The 10,888-nt window shown below is 40.6% G+C and overlaps 1 long non-coding RNA gene across 1 annotated transcript in view; it reads right to left on the reverse strand.

The window, feature by feature from the left end:
* The window catches only part of LOC141785240 (uncharacterized), a 49,137-nt gene extending 39,200 nt beyond the window's left edge, over window positions 1–9,937 (reverse strand). Inside the window, exons 1-2 of the long non-coding RNA XR_012597509.1 lie at window positions 9,769–9,937; window positions 9,132–9,229 (exon numbers count right to left, since the gene is read on the reverse strand). This is a non-coding gene — a long non-coding RNA (uncharacterized LOC141785240). The remainder of the gene's footprint in view (window positions 1–9,131; window positions 9,230–9,768) is intronic.
* Between the last annotated feature and the right edge of the window lie 951 nt (window positions 9,938–10,888).

Genomic DNA, 10,888 nt, shown 5'->3' on the forward strand with positions numbered 1-10,888 from the left:
AAACAGCGAAGCTCGTTTACCGTAACATTACAGGCTAGAACAACAGGCTAACTGTAGCTAAAGTTAGCATCCTGAAGCTAACACAGAGACTTGGGGGACACTGAGGAAAAGCTCTATCATCTGCTCCACAGCACACAGCATTTAAAATACTCACATTTCCAGGGTCCAAGGTTTTTGGTGGATGGTTGGTAATGCGCCTGGATTCAGGACCAGTCTATTCGCTAGCCCTCTGTTGGACTGTCCAAAGTTGGAAAAGCAGTCGGCCGTGAAGTGACTAGCACACACATGCACAGTTTTACTGAGTGTAGCTGGAACATTTCTCTCATAAATGAACTCTAGCCACTTAGACTCGTCTTCTTCTGAGTTGGGAAGCTTGTGCATCTGTTTACAGCCAAAAACAGAGCAGTGATGGCTCTTCAACATTCTCCTCCCCACTGCTGGAGAGATTTGCGCCTGACTTGCTCCTGATTGGTTAAAAAAAGGGAATCGCTGATGTCAGCAAATCCCCCAAATCCAAAAAGCTCTTTCAAAGTCAGGATTTTACATTCACAAACACTTCTGAGTACAGGTTGTATCATTAAATATCACATTTTGTGGGCTGGGTGGAAAGCCAAAAACCCACAAATTTCACTAAAAGGCTTTATAAAGTGATTTTTGCATAATATGGGACCTTTGAAATTCCAGAAATGAGATGATGGGAGTCCATATGTCAAATTTTAGACCTAAAAATGAAGGGTGAACAAACAAGTGGTGTTATTTGTTGGTCAGTGGTTAACACAACCTGGCATGTGTCTATGGATAGAGAAAACGACCAACTCTTCCTAACCAATTCCCTGCAAAATGTTTTTCTCAGCAAACTTTATGTCCTTCAAACTCCAGTCATTTCCCTTTTTCGATTTTACTCCAGATTTAACTGGACGGTCAAGGTGAAAAGCTCAGTGCCACTGTAATAATCAGAGCAGGAGAAACTGGCCGGAGCTTGCTCCAAAAATGGATCTCTTGCCGGGGAAAAAATTGCATGTGGTGCATTATTATTATTTTTTATTAGGTCAAAAAACGCTTTGTAAAGCGTTTTATTGTAGCGAGCGGGAATAGCAGATGAATTTCTCACTGGGATAATGTGCAGCCGAGCTTCTTCCTCTGCATGTTGTCTCTATAAATATTCAGAGCCACAGTCCAGGGGTCGCGTTGGGCGAAGGGAAAGCAGCGCTTATTCAAACAGTGTTTTGCTGACGTGTTTTAAAAGGTTGATACAGGTCGTGTTGACTGAATGATCCTGGTCTGCCTTTATTTCTCCTTTAATATTAAACATATCCTCCATTTTATCATCCCTCTGTTCTCTTTCTCAACCTTCCACCCCCATATCGCCTCTCATCTGTTTGCTTCCTCCTTCGAGCCTCACTTTCTTACATTAGCTCCCTGGGAAGCTGCATTCGTCCTCCCTTCCTGTCACCCTGGTTTTACCTTTATATGTTTCTCTCTGACTCATCCTCAGTCTCAGCTTCTGAATAACCTTCCTACAACCTCTCATCTGCCCAGGTGAAACTCCCTTTAACCCCTGAACAACTGCAAGGTCATTTTATTCTTTAGATTTTGTAATGAGTAAGCTTTTGATGTGCCTGGGGGAAGTTGCTTGCATAAGCTTTATATAAACCTAACTAGAATATACAAACTCACGTAGAACCTTGTTTTTGAAACTCTCTGTGTTGCGAGTTTCAAAGCATCCAAAAGTTTCAATCACGATCTGACATGAGTTTGGCAAGTTTTGGTGCTTCAAAGGCTCTGAAAAAGAGCTGAATTGATATATGTCTGCGTCACACATTCAGCCACACTCACACCTCGTCTCTCATCTTTCACTTTGGTGCTATTTTTACCTTTTCTCAGGATCCGCTGCCGACCTTACATCCCTCCCTTCGTTCCTCTGCACCTCAATCCTTTGTCCCTCCTTCGCTCTGCTTTTTTCATCTGTTCAATCTTTTTTTTTTTTTTTAAACCCCAGGCTCATTCAATTAGCCATCTGCTAGCTTGACCAGCAGCAGCAGCAGCAACGACAGCGGTGCGGCCATCCTGTTTGATGGTGCGACCTCGGGGGTCAGGACAGGTGAGTGGGCGGCAATCAGCCCGCTTTGATTACTCCCTTAACCACTGCAGAGCAACCAATCTACCACAGGGTTACCACTGAACCTATTAACCTGCGAGCCCGCACACACACACACTCACACACACACACACACACGCTCACTATGAGGAAATTGGATGCTGGAGGAATGGATGTAATGTGCTGTTTTCTAATGGAAATCATGTAACATTTGTCAGGTGGAGCAAAATAAGATGGAGGGGTGGTTTGTGTACATGAGGCTTTAAAAAACATCTGCTTGTGTTCCAGTCATCAACGTGAAACCAGGAACATAATCCAGGAGATTGTGCTCACTTTTCATTTTCTGGAATCCTCACTGTGACTGATACTATCACTGCTTTTCACAGTCAAACTCATCAGATCCTGCTCTCTATCCTCTGGAACATGACGAGAAACATATTAAGTCACACAGAAATATCTTCTACATGTATCAGTGAATGTGCGTGCGTGCGTGCACAAGGTCAGCGAAGAGGCAGTAATTAAAGAGCTGCTCGTGGGCCTCGTTGATTATGCGCTTATTGTTTTTTCCCTTGAACTGAATTTTTAAAGGATCATTTGCATATTCACCGCTAATTATAATATTAAAGATAAGACCGGCTTTACCTGACAGCTGTACAGCACTGATGTGGTTATAATTCTTGTGAGACTCATGTTATGGATCAGGACAGGAGGTGATGGTTACTGTCAGGTGACATTGTACACACAGACCATAATGAGACAGAGCATTCCCAGTTGGCTAAATACAGCTGCTTTGCCTGTTGCCTGAGGCTTTAGGCTTCAAAAAATGACTGTCTCTGTACAGCTCTGGAGCAAATTAGCAGGATGCAGCGGCAACATCTGGTTGGAAGGTCAATGAAAGCAACGAAAAACTGTAGAATTAATCAGTTAGGGTAGAATTATGGAAAAAAAAGAAAAAATGTTGATCTTTCGTTCAAAAAATTCATACAAGCTGATAATAGCAAATAAGCTTCAGTCAGTACACATCACTGACATGAAAGGAACGGGGGGTGGGTTTGGGTGAGTCTTGCGGTCTAGAGGAGAGCACAACTGAGGTTGAGAACTGCACAACTCTTTTCAGTGAGCAATCCAGTTCATAAACGACACATCGCCATCCAAAAGTGACTAAGTCTGGATAAGGACAGAATCAGCAGCAGCAGATTAATTTAGGAAACAGAAAAATGTCTCATTTTCAAAGATCAGATAAATTCAGCATATTCTTCTTCTTTTGTTTTTGTCTCTTTTCGGATTGGCCTACATGTGAGCTTCCTCTGCAGGTTTTTTTTTTCTTATATCACTTATGTGATCACTTACGTCACTTTTAACCCCTTAATGCCTAAATTAATTAACAATTATAAAATATATTGTTTTAATATGTTTTTGCATTCTTACAGATGTTAAATTTAAGGTCCCATATTATGCAAACATCACTTTTTTAAGTTTTTTAGTAAATTTTTGGGTCCTTGGCTTTCCTCCTAGCCCACAAAATGTGATATTTAATGACAAAACCTGTATTAAAGGGCAACTCCGTTTTTTTGACACCCGGACCTTATTCATAGGTGTGTGCATGCTCATATACTCTCTCAGACAAACATCGTGCAGCTCGGAGTCCTTCGGAAGTTATTTAGAACCAAGCGATTTTAGCCGCACTCAGCGGGAGCCAAGGCAAGGGAGCTTCAGCGCGCAACATAATCTCTGCCAAATTGCTCATTTCGGCTATATTTTTTCATCCATCGCCAGTGTTATCATAAAGTCAGATCGTCTATTGTCTAACTAAGTTAGATTGTTTATGGACATGAGGCATTTATCCCCTGACCAATATATTGTTACACAGTGGATGCAATAGGATCTTTGGTTTGTGTAAAATATGAATCAGTAGGTGATAATGACATACAAAGGCCATTTCAGCTGCATCAAGACCTGACAGGGTATGTCACAAATTTGCGACGACAGGTATCAAGGGGTTAAAATGGGGCTCTTATGAGGCTTAAGAGACTGGAAACCCCTGCACAAGTGTACTGTCATATAGTCACCAAATTTAAGATTTCGGGAGCCGGCACACATAAAGATTTCTTTTTTACGTGACCATTTCTGGATCACACCCCTTTGGCTCTGGGGACAGCTTTGTTCAGTTCACTGCGAGGCTCATGAGGTGTAACTGCTCCTCCCATTGGTTATAGCAGACGATCTGTCAGAAGCAGTTTGACATGGAATTGTAAATATGAATTATGTTTAGTGCTTATGATTCCAGATCAAGGAGGCTCCAGGAGCTGTAAAATAGTCGTATTGACAGCACATTGGCCTTCATTTATCAAACGTGCATACAACCGTAAAATGGGTATACACTTCTATCTTTGAACAGATCAGCATTTGTCAACCTGAATGTCAAATCCCACACCAGGTCTGAGTCCATGGACACAAGTTTCATGACAGAAAGGAGCGCTGCCAACGATTTCCTTGCTGATGTGGCTTTTCAAACTCTATTAAAAGCCACTTTTTCAGCTGCAAAACAACACAGCTACATTTCTCTGTATCTCTGTTGCTGTGGTGTCCCTCAGCACTTTTCATAAACTGGTCCTCCATGTTGGTTAGGCTAGCCAAACCATAAATATTCAAAGGTAAATTATTTAAATTATGGTTGTATTCAGCCACCAGATATATCAAAACCTGATTAGATGTACGCTGTGATTGGCCACGATTTAATAAACCACACTTGAAAGTTGCACCAATCCCACGCAAGACTGATAAATAAATGTAACAAGCAGTGTATAAGCACTTCAAGTGGTTACAAAGACAAGAAAAGTGTGGTATAAGTTCGAGTCTATTTTCTATTTTAAAATAGAACAGCCTTAGAAACCAGAGGCTCAAGTGAAGCTCACATCAGGGAGTCCAACCCGCTGTAATCAAAAACAAAAAAGTGATACCAATAGTTATTTCAGTGCAATTGTCACATTATTATCATTATTATGAAGTTTCTGAGAGCAATTTCCTCTCTACTTTGCACTTTGAGTCCTTTACCCAAGGCTACGCTTACATGTAATAAATGAGCCTGCAGGAGAAAAGGCTGCCAGCATGGGGATGGATGAAAGAGGGGATCAGTTGGTAGCAGCTACACAGTTTGTCCTCACATCGGTGCAGAGGGAGGTTTCACTGAATACTGAAGCTGAAATGCTCCTCCTGCACTGTTCTAACAAGGTCCTGGAGTGATGCTGCCGGAGGTGTTACATGTGCAGTGGGGTGGATGGAGTTCAAACTAGATAAATTGGTGATTGGAGGAAGTACAGGAAAACTTTTGTGAGTGTTGAGAGTCTGCAGAGTGGCAGGAGATGTCACAGGAAGTGGTGTGAAATGTTAAGATACATGAGATGAGCTAAGCTAAGCTGTACTAATCGGCTAATTAAGCTAGCTTCTGGGGCTCTCTTTAAGTCTCACAATCCCCTCAACTTTTTCTGGAAGTTTCACACTCATTGTCTGCAGAGGCACCGTAAGATCTGCATGACAGGAGCAAAAATAACCCTGCACTCTGAGGTCACATGCGGGTGAACTCCAGCACCTTTTGAGCAAAACTTGAGTCTCCTGATTATAACTCAGTCTGTATCTCTACCCTTTAACCTCCCACATACAGCACAGAAATAGATCAAGCTCAGCCACCGCGCTTCCTCCTCACACTTTCACACATACGCTATCTTTCTAAGTCTCATTATGAACTCTGAGCGTCCTGGTTTATATACTGGGATGTAATTCAGTGCGACTCTGTGCTCTGTTCACATGTCATGAATCCATAAGTGTCTCTAATTTTGGTCAGAGAAAGGAGAGATGGAGGAAGGTGACCTCGGCTGTGTTCTTAATCATCAGCTGGTCTGGATGAGGTTAAGAATGGAAATTGGTTTGGCTCTGTAGTGAATCTATTATCATATCTCCACTGTCCTCCGCCCCCCTCCGTCTTTGTTTCTCATCTCTGTTAGACACCGTTTTACATCTCGCCCGCTCTTCTTCTCCATCCGTCTCCTCTTTGTCATTCACTTTTTTTCCCCACATCTCCTCTGTGATGTAAAAACTGCCTCAGCATATTGATAATGGGATTTATTTAAATAGCCCTCCTAAAAGCGAAGGACATCCTCTGTGACATCTGCAGTTATTATATGAAATCATGTAGGTGTCTGCATTATTCCCTCATCTACCGCACCGTCTAATCCTGGAGAATCTTCCTCTGAACTTTTATCAGAAATATCTTCACAAGTTATCAGCCAGCTTTGGTGAAACTTTCCCGTGTACATGCGTTCGCACTCTGTGAGGTTTCCTCCCACCGCTAACACTTGTTGATTCATTGGGATCCTGTCAGAGAGACTGACTCACCGGGCTTTGTTGGGCTGATTAAAGTGTTGCTTCGATCAGCGGCTCATGATGGAGCTTTGGAAAAATGACTGATACACTACAAGCATTCAGAAATCCCTGCTTGGTTGGAGTGTAAAAAATGTGTAAGTAATGACTTAAGTATCCAGAAACTGCTGGAATGGTCCATATTTCCAGTTTTTGGAAGAAATATTTCACTGTTTTAGTTTCACACTTGACCCTAGCAGCGTGATAGTCAGCTAATCAACGTCAAGAGTGGATGTTGGTTACCACATTTAAGATATCAACTTTTGAGACAGCCATTTTTAACCTTGCTTAATGACTGACCAAAACATTGCCTGACAAACAAAATGCTCTATGAATAGATGTTTCATCACTGAAATAATAACTTTAATGAGATTTGTTCTGTCAAGTATTTCTGGTAAGTTAAGAGACACCAAGAAAAACCACCCCAACCTTTGTCAATCTGATTATTCTCCAGCAACATGTTTCACTGTGTTTGTGAAGATGTAACCATATGTTCCCACTGTGAGCAATGTGACAAGCATGTCACCCAAGATTCATTCATGTCGATGGAGCCCAGTGAGGAGAGGGAAGCAGCCAACACGATGACAGTGAACAGACTCAGTGGCCATAAATAGACGACCACATAGAGAGAAGATGAGAAGAGTTGATGAGGATGTGCAGGAAATGAAAAGTCTGATGTTAGCATTTAAAGGTTGTCACAGAGGTATTAGTGACTGTTTAAGAAAAAATTTGAAAAACATAAAGTAAAACAGTATATTTATACCATAACTCTGTATGGCTGTACCATCCAGAAAGTAAAATAGGACCAATTCAAGAGAGCTGCTTTAACTGGTTCCAGAAGTCTGGCACAGAGTAACAAAAAGTTGTCTTCCTGTTTCTGACCTGATCAGGGAACATGGAAAAGCAGCTGGTCTGAGGAGAGTGTGTGATAAAATCTGAGGACAGAGAAGCTCTGCCAGATATGAAGCTTATATACTGAAAAGGGCATAAAGTAAAGGGTAGTGTATAGTGAACAGGTGATGATTTATATAAGGATCCTAAGAGGCAGCGTACAACTTCAAGTTATCACAAAGGTATCACTTTTAGAAAGACAACCATTTGCACACTTGACCAATGAATGACCAATCTGACCAGGATGTTTTTGGATAAAAACATGTAAACTCTGCACCTGCCAAGCCCTTCTCACAGGCTACTGTTAACTTTAAATGAGGCAAAGTCACAGCTTCCATAGTGTGAGTGGTTTTGCTGTTTAATTTCTTTTCCTGTGAGGCAGAAGAAACAGAAGCTCTGGTGGACAGTTCTAAGCCAGAAGAGTGATCAGTATTTGTGCCTGGACTCCACCTTCAAGGCAGAACCTCAGGACAGTTGTGGCTCACTGAGCTCGGCTTCTGGCATCTTGAACATCTTATTATTACATTTCAAGTCATTGCTTTGTACTTATATTCACCAACAGACAAGTTACTATGGAGCCAGAACATTGACAGTAGGATTTGGTATTGAAAAAGAAACTTGGAATTGCTGAAAAAGTTTAATTGAATCTGAAACAAGTATTGACATTGTATGATGTTGAATTTAAAAACAAAATACAGACATTAAAAAAGTTTTATTTTTTTGTTATAATGTGTTTTTACACTTCTTTTTTTTCGAGCATCACTGGCTTTCAGTTTAGATTCTCCTTTTTTCAGTTTTAACTTACTGGCTGTGTTTTGACATGGAGGGAGGGGTGGGGGTTGGGGGCGGGGCTTGGAGCATGAGAAAGCATTTCCAGAGACCAGCCTCTGTCGGCCACCAGCAACTTGTCGCCTCTGCTGCTGTGATCGTACCATAGACTGTATGAAACATGGATGTAGTCTTGCTGACATCACCTGTCTGTTTCTGAAACGGAAAATGAAGCACATCCGCTATAGCATCCATTTTCCCGCGTTAGAAAAAATTCACCCCCCGTACAGTGGGTGCCGGTAGTAAAATTAGCGACTCAGACAGGAGACGTTTTTTGAACCTGGCTGTAAATAGGTTAATTTCTGCTTTGAAAATGACTTTTTTTGGCTTGGTGTGAATGTGACTTCCACTACTTCCAGAGCCAGCCTCAAGCGAACACTCCAGAAACAGCAGATTTTAACACATCAGCATTGTCTCATATTCTCAGACCGGAGGTTGCCGCTTGGATCGTACACTGGACAGTAACGGATGCAAGTTTACCTTGAAATTTTCAAAACCACCAGTAAGTCTGTTTCCCCCGGTCAGCGACAGAAGCCGCTCTCAGATTAAAACTGCAAACCAGCGACATTTAAAAAAAAAAAAGTGTAAAACATCCGAATATTGACCTTGAACAACAAATCATAACAATAAAAACATCTTCAAAAATAGTGTCTTTTTTAATGTCTGTATTTTGTTTTTCATTCAACATTTTACAATGCTACTTGTTTAAGTTTCACTTCAACTTTTTCTACGTTGCCAAATTTATTTTCAATACCACATCTTACTGTCGGTGTTCTGGCTCCATAAGTGACACCTCACTCTGCATAACATACCAGGCACCAAGCTACAAAAAATGCCCAAACACAGCTGCCACTTGTAAGTTACTTTTCTACCATCTATAACTTAAAGATGCACTCACCAGCTCTGCTGCTGTTGCCTGGATTGCAGGACAGGGTTTTGTTCCACTCTTTCTTATCAGAGATGGTCTGGGCCCCTGGCTCATCAAGCTGCTCTCATCTGTGCTTCCAAATAAAAATAAATAAAAATTGATAAATTAAAAAAAAAAAAAAACAAGCACACTGAGATTTCACACCATTGCAAAATAATTCACCCACATTCAACAAATATTTTATATAGTTATCATCTTTCTGTGAAACACATGTGCATAAACATCCACAAACCTTTAAAAACATCACATTCAATAACACAGATAAACACATGGTGCTTGAAGCAATATTGCAACATTTCTTTTTGGGAAAAAATAATTGAATTCATCAACAAGGTTTAAACACACAGCTTATAAATGTTGTGTCAGGTTTTCACAAAATGTACCTGCTGCTAATCAAGGGGTAAACTTTTCCAACACATGCCCAGAAACTACACTGATCGCTGATAGAAGCTGCATGCTATGCTTCAAATATCAACACGTTTCATTTATCAAAGCCCCAAACAGACAATGACAGGTTGACAAAATTAGCAACAGTCTTAGTGTCACGGCGGGTACAAAGGAGGAGGACTGCCATGCACGAGGAAAATAGTGACAAACAAAAACTTACCGAAAATATCCGAAGTCAGAGACCAATTAAAGAAACTCCACTGAGAGACAGTTGTATGAGAAGTAAGCAGGGATAAACCATAGAAAGTCCCAGGAGGACACTGCAAACCCAGAAAAATACAAGGGACTAAATACCCAAGACAATCAAGCGTAGACATGACAGGGGGTCATTTGCGACTAATCAGGCTAATCAACGTGAAGGGAGACAAACAGGAAGTAAATCTATAGTGAAGACAGGCGGAGAAACCTTCAAAATAAAACAGGAAGCACCGCAAAATATGGCACAAGAAACTACAACTACTTCTTCTCACTCGTTTTCAGATGTTAAACCCATATTTGACCAGTTTGAATCTTTGTATTTTTTGTTTTTTAAGTGTCGTTTGTACAACTATTCAGTTTTCGTTGTTTTGACTTTCTGTTGTTTGCATTGTCCTTATTTCATTTCAACTTTTTTTTCACATTTTAAAGAAACTACTTCAAATCCAACAGAAAGAATAGGTCTATTTCTATAGAGCAGGATGAAAAATAAAACTACCAATGGCTGTTAAAGTCAGAGAATGAACTAGAAAATAAAAGGAAACCAAATACAGACACTCATGGTAGTGTTAGCATTTATTTATGCAATTTCAAGTCACTGGTTTTTGTTCCATCCCTGAACAGGAATAACAAAAAATAAATCTGAAAACAACAGTTATAAATTCTATCACAGAATCTGCAAAATCTTGTCCAATACTGTTTTGTTTCTGTAAAAAGATCAGCATGATTGAGTTGCTGCATAAACTTTTAACTCTTTTTTATACTTGAATTAAACTTTTTTAACTGCTAAACCGATAAGCCCACAAACAAAAGGGGAAAACATTTACTTTTGATGATGTCTGTTTAAAACTCTAAAATGCTCGACAAATCAGAAGCAATGCCTCAAGAGATAAGTTAAAATGATGTTTTGGAAACAGTGACATCACCGGGGGGTTAAAATCAGCCATAAATACAGGCTCCAACTTCCTAACTGCAGACCACATCCAGCCTGTAACACCTCCCATTAGCATGCATTATAGCAACACATTAGGAGAAAAGTGTGAACCCTCAGTCAGCAATTATCCCAATTAACTCATTCATGTCTA

The sequence above is a fragment of the Halichoeres trimaculatus genome, unplaced genomic scaffold, assembly GCF_033239565.1.
Source record: "Halichoeres trimaculatus isolate MK-OKI-2021-1 unplaced genomic scaffold, fHalTri1.1 fHalTri1_scaffold_23, whole genome shotgun sequence".
Lineage (NCBI taxonomy): Eukaryota > Metazoa > Chordata > Actinopteri > Labriformes > Labridae > Halichoeres > Halichoeres trimaculatus.